Consider the following 13,661-nt stretch of genomic DNA (forward strand, 5'->3'; position numbering starts at 1 on the left):
AGATATGGCTGTGATAACATAAAAGAGGGAAGCACAGGTGACAGATGTCAACCAATGAAGATTGCCATTTAGGTAGTATTTCAGGTAACCCACAGTTTAAAGTCTTTTTGGTTTGGTTTCTTTGTTTGTTTTGGCTTTTTGGATCTTTTTAAGACAAAGTCTCTCTATACAGTCCTGGCTGTCCTGGAACTCACTCTGTAGACCAAGCTGGCCTCAGATTCACAGAGATCCCCTTATTTCTGCCTTATGAGTGCTGAGATTAAAGGTGTGCTGCCACCATGACCTGCTAGTTTAAAGTCTCAAAAATTCTAGAATGGGTCTGGGATGATAGTCAACCAGCAAATTGCTTGTCTTGCAAGCCTAATGATCTGAGCTCAATCTCAAAGAACTACCTTTAAAGGTTGGGCTTGGTAGAGTGGACATTTGTAATACTAGGGGGAGACAGAAGGATACAAAACGATTGCTGGCCAGTCAGCTTAGCCAAAATGGTGAACTCTAGGCTAAGGATAGAGTTTGATTCAAAGGAGACAGATGGAATTCCTGGAGGTGGCCCTTTGAGGTTATTATTTGGCTTCCACAAACATACATACACATGCACTAGACACCACACACATGAAAAGGGACACACATAAAAAACAAATCAAGGATGATGTGTAGAACTCAACATACACTTTTCAACAAGTATTCATGAATCAAGAACAAGATTGATTATGTCTGGAACCAGAAAACAGACCGTACTAAATTTACAAATAATTTAAATTATGTAACATGTTGTTTGACTTTAATTGGAATCAACCTAGAAACTAGCAACAGGACAATAAACAGAAAATTTATAAACATATAGAAATGTAATAATATACTTTTTTTGAAATGGCATCTCTCTTTTGTAGCTCTGACTGTCCTGGAACTCCCTATGTAGGCCAGGTACACAGAGGTATGTGTACCTCTGCCTCCTGAGTACTAGGATTAAAGGTGTGCAACACTATACCTGACTTAAATACCATACTACTTAATTGCTGTAAACAAAAAGAAAGCAAATCTTAAAATGAATGACCTTAAGAAAATGCAAAAACTGTGCACTGTGGCACAGGTGTAATCCCAGCAATCGGGCAGCAGAGGCAGGAATATCAGAAGTTCAATTCCAGTGTCCACTCATAATAAGTGTGAGGCCAGTCTGTGCTACATAAGGCTTTGTTTCAGAACACACACACACACACACACACACACACACACACACAGTATCTCAAGATGTCACTCATGTCAATGTAATATTAACTATCATATAAAGGGCACATTACGTGGGTAATTACAATGAGATCAGTTAGGTCATGAGGATAAAACTTGATGTGTTACAGCAGGGAAAGGTGAATATAGTTAAAATCTACTGTGTTCTTCAAGATATTTATAAGGGCAGGTTTTTGAATGTTCCCAACACAAATGACAAGTGTTTGGGGGGCAGGGTATGCTAATTACCCCGATTTGATCATTTCACATCCTACACAAGGATCAAAAGTCCATGTTGTAGCACGTAAATTAATTGTTATGGATCAGCTCTATATACAGTTTGCTATAAAATCAACAGTTCAAGCTGGCATCTCCTTCATGAGATAGTGTTTGCTTAATACCAAAAAGAAGATTGATTTGGGGCACCAGCTGGCACACGCCCTGTCTCCCTCTCGTGAGAAGACCAGATTGCTAGGAAGCCTACACATAGCTGTGCAGGCAGAGTCTATGCCTCTTTCTTCCACTACTTTTGTTGTTGTTGTTGTTTGGTTTTTTGGGTTTGTTTGTTTGTTTGTTTTGGTATTCAGTTTGAACTAGGTCCTCAGGCTACTAAGCTATATACCTAACCCATCCAACGTAATGTTTTATAGCTATCCTCCAAGACTTACAGGATATCTCTGAATTGTTACACACCTACCCTGGAAGTTTGGAGAACTATTGTTTGGTTCTTTTATTTCTACACAGGAAATGCCCAAGCTGTCCAATACATTCTTCATGGCATCATTTGTGTGAGGTAATGTCACAGACAAAGGATAATATGCACATTGGATCAATACCAAATGAATATACATGCGAGGTGCAGTTGCAGGAGTCACGGGAGATTGACAGCACTCAGTACGTCAGAAGGGAGTAATACATACTGTGTTTGTCTTTTTGTGATTGGGTTACCTCACTCAGAATGGTTTCTTCTAGTGCCATCCGTTTGGCTGCAAATTTCAAGATTCCATTGTTTTTTTTCTGTTGAGTAGTACTCCATTGTGTAAATGTACCACATTTTCTCTATCTATTCTTCTGTTGAAGAGCATCAAGGTTGTTTCCAGGTTCTGGCTATTACAAATAATGCTGCTATGAACATAGTTGAACAGATGTCCTTGTGTGAATGGGCATCTTTTGGGTATATGCCTAAGAGTGGAATTCCTGGATCTTGTGTTAGACTGATTCCCATTTTACTGAGGATGTACTCACTCATATATGGATTTTAGACATAGAGCAAAGGATTACCAGACTACAATCCACACTGCCAGAGAAGCTAGGAAACAAGGAGGACCCTAAGAGAGACAGACATACATGGCACCCCGGAGAAGGGGAAGGGCACAAGATCTCCTGAGCAAATTGGAAGCATGGGGGGAAGGGAGAGGGAGTTAGGAGAAAGAGAAGGGGAGAAGAGGAAGAGAGAGGAGGGAAGCAGAGAGTAGGAAGATTGAGTCAGGGGAAGAATAGAGGAGATCAAGAAAAGAGATATCATAACAGAGGGAGCCATTACAGGTTTTAAGAGAAATCTGGCATTAGGGAATGTCCAGAGATCTATAAGGATGACTCCAACTAAGAATCTAAGCAATAGTGGGGAGGCTACCTTAAATGCCCTTCTCCTATAATGAGACTGATGACTACCTTAGATGCCATCCTAGAACCTTCGTCCAGTAGCTGATGGAAGCAGAAGCAGACACCCACAGCAAAACACTCAGCTGAACTCCTGGAATTCAGTTGCAGAAAGGGAGGAATGATGAACAAAGGGGTCAAAGCAGGCTGGAGAAACCCACAGAAACAGCTGACCTGAACAAGGGGGAGCTCATGGACCCCAGACTGGTAACTAGGAAACCAGCATAGGACTGACGCAGACCCCCTGAATGTGGGTGTCAGTTAGGAGGCCTGGGCAATCTATGGGGCCTCTAGTAGTGGATCAGTATTTATCCCTAGTGTAGGAATGGACTTTGGGAGCCCATTCCACTAGAGGGATTATAACATGTAGTCTTCCCGCCTGCCACCTGGGCCCTGCCGAGCTGTTTGAGCCCCCAAATAACACACAGGACACTATATTAATTATGAAGCTGTTGGCTGTTTGTTGTGGTTTCTAATCGACTAGCTCTGACTTAATTGTTAACCCATAATTGCTAATCTGAATATTTCCATGTGTTCTTCGATTACCGGAGAACAGGGTCCAGATCTCATACTCCTCTGGCTTCCTACATCATGACTTCCTATGCCTCGCTTTCCCAGAATCCTTCTCAACTCCTAGTCCCACATATCTTGCTTCCCTTTTGACCAACAGTGATTTATTCAGCAACCAATAAAATAAGCACACAGGACTTCCCCCATCAAGGAATACTATCTCAGCCTAGATACATAGGGGAGGGCCTAGGCCCTGCTTCAAATGCTATGACAGACTTTGAAGATCTCCCATGGAAGGCCTCACCCTCCCTGGGGAGCAGAAAGGGGATGGGATGGGGGTTGGTGGGAGGCAGGGGAGGAGGGGATGGAGAGAGAACTGGGATTGACATGTAAAACAATCTTCTTTCTAATTTAAATTTTAAAAAGGAAAAAAAAAGAAGGGAGTAATAAGTTGAGTTCCCCCTTCAAGACAAGGGGAGCAAGGGAGGAGAGGGGTTTTGTTTGTAGGGTAGAAGGATAAGAGGGTGGAGGGTGAATGTGACCACGGTGTATTATACACATGGATGAGATTATCAAATAAAAACTTTTTTTGTTGTTTGTTTTTGTTTTTTTTTTTTTGAGACTGGGTTTCTCTGTGTAGCTTTGGAGCCTGTCCTGGAACTCGCTCTGTAGGCCAGGCATGTGCCAACACCACCTGGCCAAATAAATTAATTTTTAAGGAGTGATTTTTAAATTTTCAATCTGATATAAAAGTAAGTAAGCATATTATGGAATCTCTATCATGTAAACAGAGCACATAAATAAAATACAGGTTAAATCTATATCTCAAGTTGTGTCTCATAACAAATATTACATAGGAATTGACAAATTAAGCCAGACAGTGGTAGTGCATGCCTTTAATCCCAGCACTCGGGAGGCAGAGGCATGCAGTTCTCTGTGAGTTCGAGGCCAGCCTGGACTACAAAGCAAGTTCCAGGACAGCCAGGACTGTTACACAGAGAAATTCTGTCTCAAAAAGCAAAACAAACAAGCAAACAAACAAAGCTCTCAGAAATTTAACTGAATATTACTTGACAGAAAGCATCTATGAAAAACGTATAGCAGCTTTAGTCTAAGATGTAGAAGAAAGAATGAGTGGGAGAAACCTTTCTTCAGATCTGAGAACATTTAGCAATTGTGGTGAGCTGTCTATTTTATAGGCCCTAAGGAGACACAGATCAATGGGATAGACTAAGAAAATCAGATATTGATCCACGCCTTATTTTAGACAAACATAGGGAATCAATTCGATGGAAGAAGTGTAGAAATATCAATTGTGACTCCTGTCGAACACTAAAGTCCTGCTTAGGATGAGGGATTCAGATATTCCTGTCTCCCTCACCTTTCCAGACTTAGATGCAAGGGTTTAATCTCCCCACCCAATAAAATCTTGGTTTACACAAAGGCCTCCTACCGCATTCCAGGAATCTGATGGCCTGCAGCAGTGACCCCTTCCTCTGTCCTCTTTCATTTCCTGTTCGCCAATTCTTTTCAGACTAGCCAAGGGAATAACACAGTGAGGTCTGCCCCTAGCCAATGGAGAAGAGACACAGCCACCACATGAGTTAGAGAAAAAACCAAATGCTCTTACCATCTCTGTGTGTTTGTCTGTTCTGAGAGCACACTTAGGATCAGGAGCCAAGTTTGCCTTGCCCAGACACTCAGTTGGAATGGTGTAACCATGTACAGAAGGGTTACTATTTAAAACCAACAACAAACAAAATTGTTGAAGCAATTAAAATAGACACACAACAAAGCAGTAAACTTTAATGCAAGTCTTAGATCTTACACAAAACTTATCCACATAGAACCATAGACTGAAAACACAAAATTATAGACTTCCAGAAAAACAGGGCAAGGGGTTGGTCTCAGGGTTTCCATTGCTGTGAAGAGACCCCGTGACCACGGCAACTCTTATAAAGAAAGCATTTAGTTGGGATGGCTCCCTTACATTTTCAGAGATTCAGTTCGTTATCATCATGGTGTCGAGCATGGCAGGAAGCATGGCAGTGTGCAAACAGACGTGGTGCTGGCAGCATCTTGGCTTGCAGGAAACAGGAAGTAGCCTGAGACACTGGCAGTATCCTGAGCATAGGAAAACTCAAAGCCCACCCCACAGTGACTCACTTCCTCCAACAAGGCCACACCCACTCCAACACAGCCACACCTCCAAACAGTGCTACTTCCTCTGAGATTATGGAGTAGAACAGGCCATTCCTCTGCATGTCCTCACTGCCATGATGCTCTGACCTCAGGCCTAAAGGAATGACACCAGATAATCACAGTGGAAATCACTATAGGTAACAAAATAAACCTACTCTGTCCTGCAATTGTCTCTCAGGTGCTTGTCAGAGTAATGGAATTCTGTCAACCATGGGAGGGCTTCGGGAAGACTGAATGTCCTCACAGTTCACATGACCTTCTGTGCAGTTCTGGAAGAGGGAAGTTTGCCTCACTTCCTTCCAATTTCTGAGTGATTTTGAGTGGACTATCCACTCAACCTCTAAAGCTTGTAATCCGTTTTAGTTGCACAAATGCATTTTCATAGCTTTTCCATGGATGGGAAGGATCTGAATCCAGGCCTTCATGGTTCTGCAGCAGGCACTTTAACAAAGGAGTCAGCTTTCCAGCCCCGTGGGAGCTTGAACTTAATTCTGTGAGTTCCAGGCCAGCGTGGTCTACAGAGAGAGTTCTGGGACAGGCTCCAAAGCAATACAGAAAAACCCTGTCTCAAAAAGCCAAAAAAAAAAAAAAAACACACACACACACACAAAAATGATCCTGATAAGGAGAAGAAGACTCACCTTCACCTGTCCTCAAGTCTGCGTCCGACTCCTTAGCCAATCTCTGGTACCCAGAGCATACACAGGAGGATGACATCTGGAAGCCTCGGCACAAAACAAGTGTCTGGGATCCGGAGAGGACGGCAGAGAACATTGAGTTGGCAGATTCCCTGAAAGGACTGGGTTGGCGGAGGAAAGGGAGTGGGAGTTGGGATGTGCGGGACTCCAGGGAACCGTGATTCAGTCTCTGATGTCAAAAACAGAAGATAAAAGAATGACAGAGGAGATTCTCAAAAAAAAAACAAAAAACAAAAAAAAACTTTAGAGAATCGGGTGGTGGCAGCATTGATGCAGAAGAGACCTTTTGTTCTTTCAAACTAATTAAATTCCCACTATCTCATGGAATCCACACCCTGTGGTTCCCATCCAGATGCTAACTTGGAGGCCCACTTTGGGAACTCCTCAGGGACTAAAGGCTCCAGTAAGTCTGTGTCTCTTCTCCTTTAAGAACTGCAGCTCCCCACACAGCATATTAAAGAACACCTGTATGCACCTGTGGAGTCAAATAACCCTGCCATTCACATGGGGCACAGGCTGGGGGGGAGCAGCCTCAGACGAGTTTCCTTTTGCCCCTTTTTGTAGACATTTCATGATACTGGCTCTTGAGTTTTTTTTTTTTTAATATTTTTTAGAGCAGGGAGGTGGTGGGAGAGGCAGGCAGATCTCTGAGTTCAAGACCAGCTTGGTCTACAGAGTGAGTTCCAGCACGGTCAGGACTACACAGGAAAACCCTGTCTTGAAAAACCAAAAAAAGAAAAAAGATAACGAAGGGAAGGAGGGATGGAAATGTAGAGCCTGTATATTCTTCTGGCTTCTAGTATTTCGATAGGTAGACCATCTGAGAGTTGGACAACCTCCCAGGAATTCAGCATAGACCAGATGTCCTGGTGCCCAATGTAGGGCTCCCTAAGTCTCCCCCAAAGGCCCATTTTCAACTGAGAAATGCTTCCATGACCCCAGGTGTCTTAGTTTCATTTCCTGTTGCTGTGATAAATCCCTGGCAGCATCCACCCAGGGAAGCGGGGTTTATTTTAACTCAAGTCCAGATTACTGTCCATGGTAGCAGTGAAGTCCCAGGGGCCAACCCTTAAGAAGGCTGGTTCCCCTCTACAGTCAGAGAAGGAGCAATGGGTTCATGTACACGTGCCCACTATTCAGCTTTCTCCATCTTCATACAACCCAGGACCCAAACTCAGGGGAAGGTGCCACCCACCTTTAGGGTCGGTCTTCCCACATCAAAGGATGTGATCAAGTCCTCTCTCCCACTATACACGTACAAGTACACAGGACAATCTAATCTAGACCATCCCTTATTGAGACTCTCCTCAGCTGATTCTAGATGGGTCAAGATGATGATTACAACTAAACATCACACCAGCTACGTAGATCTATAAAACAGGGATGTAAGGCAAACACTACTAACAGATTTTAACTTATTTTAAAACAATTCTTTAGTACACATGAAATTTTACCATTTATTAAAGATGAATACATATTTTCTTACTGGTGAGAAGCATGTATTGTTTGTGGAACACCACCCAGTCTGAAGTTAGACTTATTTGATATACACACTGTCTTAGGCGGGGTGCTCGAGAGGGACAGAACTCATGGGAGGAATATGTGACTTAAAAGAATGAGTGGGCTGGAGAGATGGCTCCCCAGTTAAGAGCACTGGCTGCTCACACATCTGTAACTCACCACCATCTCTAACTCCCCTTGCAGGCAATCATCTGTCACCCTCTTCTGGCCTCCACACGGCTTGCACACACATATCACAGACATACATGCAGGCAAAACACCGATACACATAAAACATAAATACAGGTTTAAAAAATGAAAGACTTAGAAAAAACTATTAAATCAGCTTACATCAAAACATTAACAACAGTTGTCTAATATCTGAGAGGATGAGAACTTGGTGGTCCCTAGGTCCTGGGGCTGGGTGTCTCAGCAGTGGGAGGAGTCCCCTGTGTCTGTATGTCCCTAGGGAAGCCAACACCCTGGCAGTTGCTCAATCCATAAAGACAGATGGGTCAACAAAACCCTGGACGGTCCCTGGAAAGCCTCTGTCCTTCGTCAACAATGGAGTCTGGAAACATTGATCCTGGCAGCTATGAAGGAGGCGGCAGCAGCAATGGTGAACCAACCCCTCAGCACAGGGGAAGGGTGAGTGAAGACAAGGTGAGCAATCGTCCTTCCCACCCGGTTGTTGTTTTGTTTTTAATCTAGGATGCTAGCAGAAGGTGACACCTGCATCCAGCCTCATCTACCTGCATCACCTAAGGCAGTCAGGACAGTTTTTCAAAATGTAGATCCCTGCTCTCAGGTGACTCTAAGTTGTGGTGACTTGATACTAAAACCAACCTTCACCCAACACTGAGAATGATGGTGAACTGTGTGGTGGCACGTGCCTTTAATCCCAGCACGTGGGAGGCGGAGGCAGTCAGAGCTCTGAGAGTTCAGTGCCAGCCTGGTCTACAGAAACAGCTCCAGGACAGCTAGGGCTGTTACACAGAGAAACCCCATCTAAGAAAAAAGGAATAAAAGAAAAAAAAATAGAAGGGAGAGTGATGGTGAGAAAATGTTACAGGGCAGAAGAGGTGCTCAGAGATTAAGAGCATTGACTGCTCTTCCAGAGGTCCTGAGTTCAGTTCCCAGTAACCCTATGGTGGCTCACAACCATCTATAATGAGATCTGGTGCCCTCTTCTGGTGTGCAGGCAAGCATGTAGACGGGACACTGTACACACAATAAATACATGTAAAAGAAAGAGAGAAAATATTATGTCTTTGTTGTCTGTAATTACACCAGTGTTTCTATAAGAGCAGGAAATGTTATATGCACAGTAGAAAACACTGTGATTCATAACGTATAATAGTCTCAGATCTGAGATGAGGTGTTTTAGGCAGTATTTAACAGCACTACAGAGTAGAGCGACCCCTGCAACATGAAGTGCACATCTCTGTGTTCAGAAACAAGGCTCTAGTGAAGGTTCATGAAGCCACCTAGGTGAACGCTGCAGCGAATATCTCTGATCCAGTATATATTTGATGCCAAAGGAATTTTGTGACCCCTACACATCCAGAAACTTACTGTTGCCAGACTTTCCACAGCCCCCACTTTCAGGTCACAGGACCCACAGTTCAAGGAGCTCTCTGAAGCTTGAGAAAAAGAGGATCCTTACAGAACATGGTAATGTTCTGGCACCAAAGGTTGGAACAGCAGATGGGGGCGACTTTCCTAGGGCTGTCACTGAAACTAGTCTCAGCATGAGAGGCAGAGAGCCAGGGCTTCAGGGGAACAGTGAGGAATGGGCCTTAAATAGCGTCTATCAGTGCCAGGAGAACAGCTCCCAAAGTCTTCAGAGACACGGCTTTCTGGTTTTGCTCCTGAGAAATTTCAGCTCTTCTCCCTTTTATGTAATAAAGACGCAGGGTGTCCTCCATCACCCTCTGGCCCGGGATGGAAGAAAGAAAGGAATGCCCAAGTCTCCTCTGCTTAGCATCTCTGGCTCCACCTCTAAGAGGGTTTGGAATCTGCTGGATTCTGGTCTCTCTAACTGAATGTCGAAGCCCACTCAGTATCCCCTAGCTTACCCCAGGAGGCACTCAGAAGCAGGCTTGTGGCACTTTTCTGTGTTTGCTTTTCCTATTTTTCTTCATGTGTCTGGGTGTTTTGTCTGCATGTATGTCTGAGTGCCACACAGGTACCTGGTGCCCAAGAGACCAAAAGAAGTTACAGATGGTTGTGAGCCACCACAAGTTTGCGGCAATGGAACCAGGGTCCTCTAGAAGAGCAGCAGCCAGTGACCTTAACCACGGAATCACCTCTCCAATACCAACAGTTTCTTTACCTATTTTTATTTCAGTCTATATAACAGTTACTATTATTCTCCTAATATTGCCTTTCAGGGAAAAACACTAGTTTATTTAAATGATTTGGGCTTAGAGGGAAATTTACAGAGCATATAGGACCCAGAGCCCATTTGCCATTGCTTTCTGAAATGTCAGTATTTTTTTCTTGAGTCTTTTTGCTTTTTAAGCTCTCAGCCTTAAGCTGCTCAATGAACTTTGTCAGATTCGGAAACATTTTGACACTGCTGTAAAATGGTACTTATTTTATGTTTTCATCTTCTATTAGTTTGTTGCTCTGACTCAGAAATATAACCTTCAGTGTCTCTGATAAACTGACTTATTTAATTACAATAATTAATTCAATCATCATCTCTTTGCATAATAGTTTTATATCTTCCTTCCAGTTCTCATGGTTATTTTTTTCCCTTGCTTTATTGCAAGAGACATGGGTAACAGCATGGTCCTCAAGAGCAACCCATATTATTCCTGACTTGGGGTGGGGGTCGGGGAGAATGAGTAAACTCTCGGCATTTTGGATGTAAGTGTACTACTTGATGGGGATTCTGTAGCCAAGCTGTGGTGAACCCCTCCCATGTCCTACTCTGGATTCCCCACCTCCCTCTCCTGTGTGGCTCCGGCCCTGACTGCTGGCAGCATCTTTTTATCAGGTCTGAGCAGTGTCCCGGTGCAAGGCAACTTTCTTGGGTGCCAGGTGACTCCTCCTCCACACCTAGAGGGCCCGCCACCCTGCCAGTGGTGAGTCAACACTTCATGGATTCCCCAGTGTGTGTTCGCATAAGTGCAACCCCTAGTTCAGCTTTGAATGGTGTAGACAAAACTAGATGAACAGTTTTTGTCTCTTCTCTGTTTCTGAGCTAGGAAGCTGACAGTCTGGGCGGGGCCCAGTTGGCTCTTCTCCCTGACTGCCTCATCCGCTGTGAGTCTCCGCTGGAGCACCTTGGGATTGCTTCAGGTTTGGCTGCCTGGGAATCCCAGACTAGGATCATTGACAGTGAATAAGATGCTTAAAAACATGATTTTGGGCATTGTTTGCCGGTTGAAAGCTTAAGGTTACCATTATTAGTATTAAGCGTGTGTGTAACTCTGACACCGGTAATTAACATGTGGTTCATTTAGATAAGCTGCAGGTGGGAAGCCAGGCATGTTTTCTGTGACAGATGTGGTCCTTGGATGCTGGTCCTCCGATGATAAGCACAAGGACGGAGGACATGCCAATAGACTCGGCAGTCAGCTGCCACCTCCAAGTATACTTTAAAAGTGACAAATGAGACACTAGTGTTCTAAAGTCATGAGATTCATGTTTTCAAGACAGGCTTTCTCTGTGCAGCCCTGGCTGTCCTGGAACTAGCTCTGTAGAACAGGCTGGCCTTGAACTCACACAGATCCGCCTGCCTCTGCCTCCCAAGTCCTGCAACTAAAGGTGTGCACCACCATGCCCAGCTTTCTTTCCTTTTCTGACGTGGGAATGTCCCCATCTCACCTAGGTTAGACTTGAACGTGATGGGCTCAAGTGATGCTCCTGCCGCAGTCTCACAGGATTGGGACTATAGGCCTAGGTCTCTATCCCCTTGCTCATTTACATTCCCGCCTGCCCCCTCATCCCCTCCCTCCTCCCTCCTCCCCTCCCTCCCCCTTCTTTTCCCTTCCTCGATCTGTTTTTCCCTCCCAGAAACACCAAGATTTTGTTGTTGTTGTTGTTTTTGAGACAGGGCTTCTCTGTTGAGCTTTGGAGCCTGTCCTGGAACCAGCTCTTGTAGACCAGGCTGGTCTCAAACTTACAGAGATCCACCTGCCTCTGCCTCCCGAGTGCTGGGATTAAAGGTGTGTGCCACCAACACCCAGCTTCAAGTTTTTTTTTTATGTGCTTTGGTGTTTGCCTGCCTGTATGTCTTTGTGAGGGTGTCAGTTCCCCTGGATAGGGAGTTACAGACAGTGTGAGCTGCCATGTGAGTGCTGGGAATCGAACCCTGGTCCCCTGGAAGAGCAGCAAGTGTTCTTAGCCACTGAGCCATCCCTCCAGCCCTGAAATACAGAGAATTAAGTGTAGAATTGTTCTTGCTAGGAAAGCACTGCACCTCCTTCCAGCCACTCCCACCATTTCTTCATGCTTGTCTTTCCGTGTAATGTAGCCTCTGTGGAAAACACATAGATGGTTCTTTCGTCCTGTCCTCCTTTATCTAATGTAGTCTCTTGTGGAAAACACTTAGATGGCTCTTTCGTCCTGTCCTCCTTTAGCTAATGTAGTCTCTTGTGGAAAACACTTAGATGGTTCTTTCGTCCTGGTCTCCTTTATCACATTAGCCCTTCTCTGCCTCCTAACTGGAGTGCTGAGGTGAGGCTTTGAAGATTGTCTTATTCTTCCAGGCCTTATGGCAAACGTGCTTCCACATCCATAATCCCCAACTTTTGCACCAAGGGTAAGACGCTTCTGAAGTCCTGGCCCGCACTCTACTCTGCCCCTCTTGACAGCACTCCACGGAGATGAACCCATGACAGTTCGTGGGCCTCTCCTCACTTCCTGGTATACTTACTGCTGGCATCTGGGTCTGTTCTCTGGCTACACACAAGTGCAGTTGGGAGGACTAGCCGTGTGCGCTCACCTTCTCAGACGCTGTCCCGCGTAGGCAACTTGTGGAGAGATTCGCCGCTCAGAGAGCAGGTATGATCGTGGTTCCGCTGTGGGTTGTGGAAGCCCTCTTCATAGGAATTCCACAGAGGGGGCTTCTAGAATGGAAGCTGGGCATCAGGGAATCTTCCTTCTAGAATGTTCTATCACGCTACTCAACTGTTTGCCTAGAGAATAAGCCACTCCAGGGGTCCATGTGTAGTGAGGCAGAGTGGCCAAGTTCTGTCTACTTGCTCCCTATGTTCATCTTTGACGGTTTCTGATTAAAAACTGGGGCATGCTATTCGATTTCAACTCCTGTTTCCTGGTGATTTTTGGGGGGGGGGATTGTTTGTTTTTAACACAGGGTCTCTTGTAGCCCTGGCCGGCCTCTAACATGCTATGTGGCTGAAGATAAGTTTGAACTCCTGATCTTCCTGCTTCCACCTCCTGAGTGCAGGGCTGACATACTTTCAAAGCTTTGGCTTTATTAAATCAAGGAACAGACAGACAGACAGACATAAAACAACAAAATCCCCAAAGACAAGAAAAGCAAAACAGCCAAAAATCAGAACAACAAACAAGGTGTCTATAGGTCTGTGTTCTGTGCAGACAGACCTCAAGCATGCTCTGTGTGTTGCCTGGTACTTTGAGTTCCGTAAGATGAAGATGCGAGATAAATACGTGTCCCCGGAGAGCACATGTCCCTCTTGCACAGTGATCTAACTACCGTCTCTCCAGGCCTTATCTCGATCACATACCGTCCTGGGATGGCAAGCAAGCCAATCAATCCTTGTCAGCGAATTTACTATCTGATGTCCCTATGATATAGGGGAGATGAACCGGCAACTGGACAATGCTTGCAATTCCAGTGAAATGTACAGATGAGTCAGGAATGGACGTTTT

General features: G+C 44.7%; 1 protein-coding gene across 1 annotated transcript in view; it reads right to left on the reverse strand.

Moving 5' to 3' along the window:
- Positions 1-12,813, reverse strand: part of Klhl25 (kelch like family member 25) — a 42,128-nt gene extending 29,315 nt beyond the window's left edge. Inside the window, exon 1 of the mRNA XM_040730129.1 lies at positions 12,751-12,813. The gene's annotated coding sequence lies outside the window, so the exon portion shown is untranslated. The remainder of the gene's footprint in view (positions 1-12,750) is intronic.
- Between the last annotated feature and the right edge of the window lie 848 nt (positions 12,814-13,661).

The sequence above is a fragment of the Mesocricetus auratus genome, unplaced genomic scaffold, assembly GCF_017639785.1.
Source record: "Mesocricetus auratus isolate SY011 unplaced genomic scaffold, BCM_Maur_2.0 Super-Scaffold_4256, whole genome shotgun sequence".
NCBI lineage: Eukaryota > Metazoa > Chordata > Mammalia > Rodentia > Cricetidae > Mesocricetus > Mesocricetus auratus.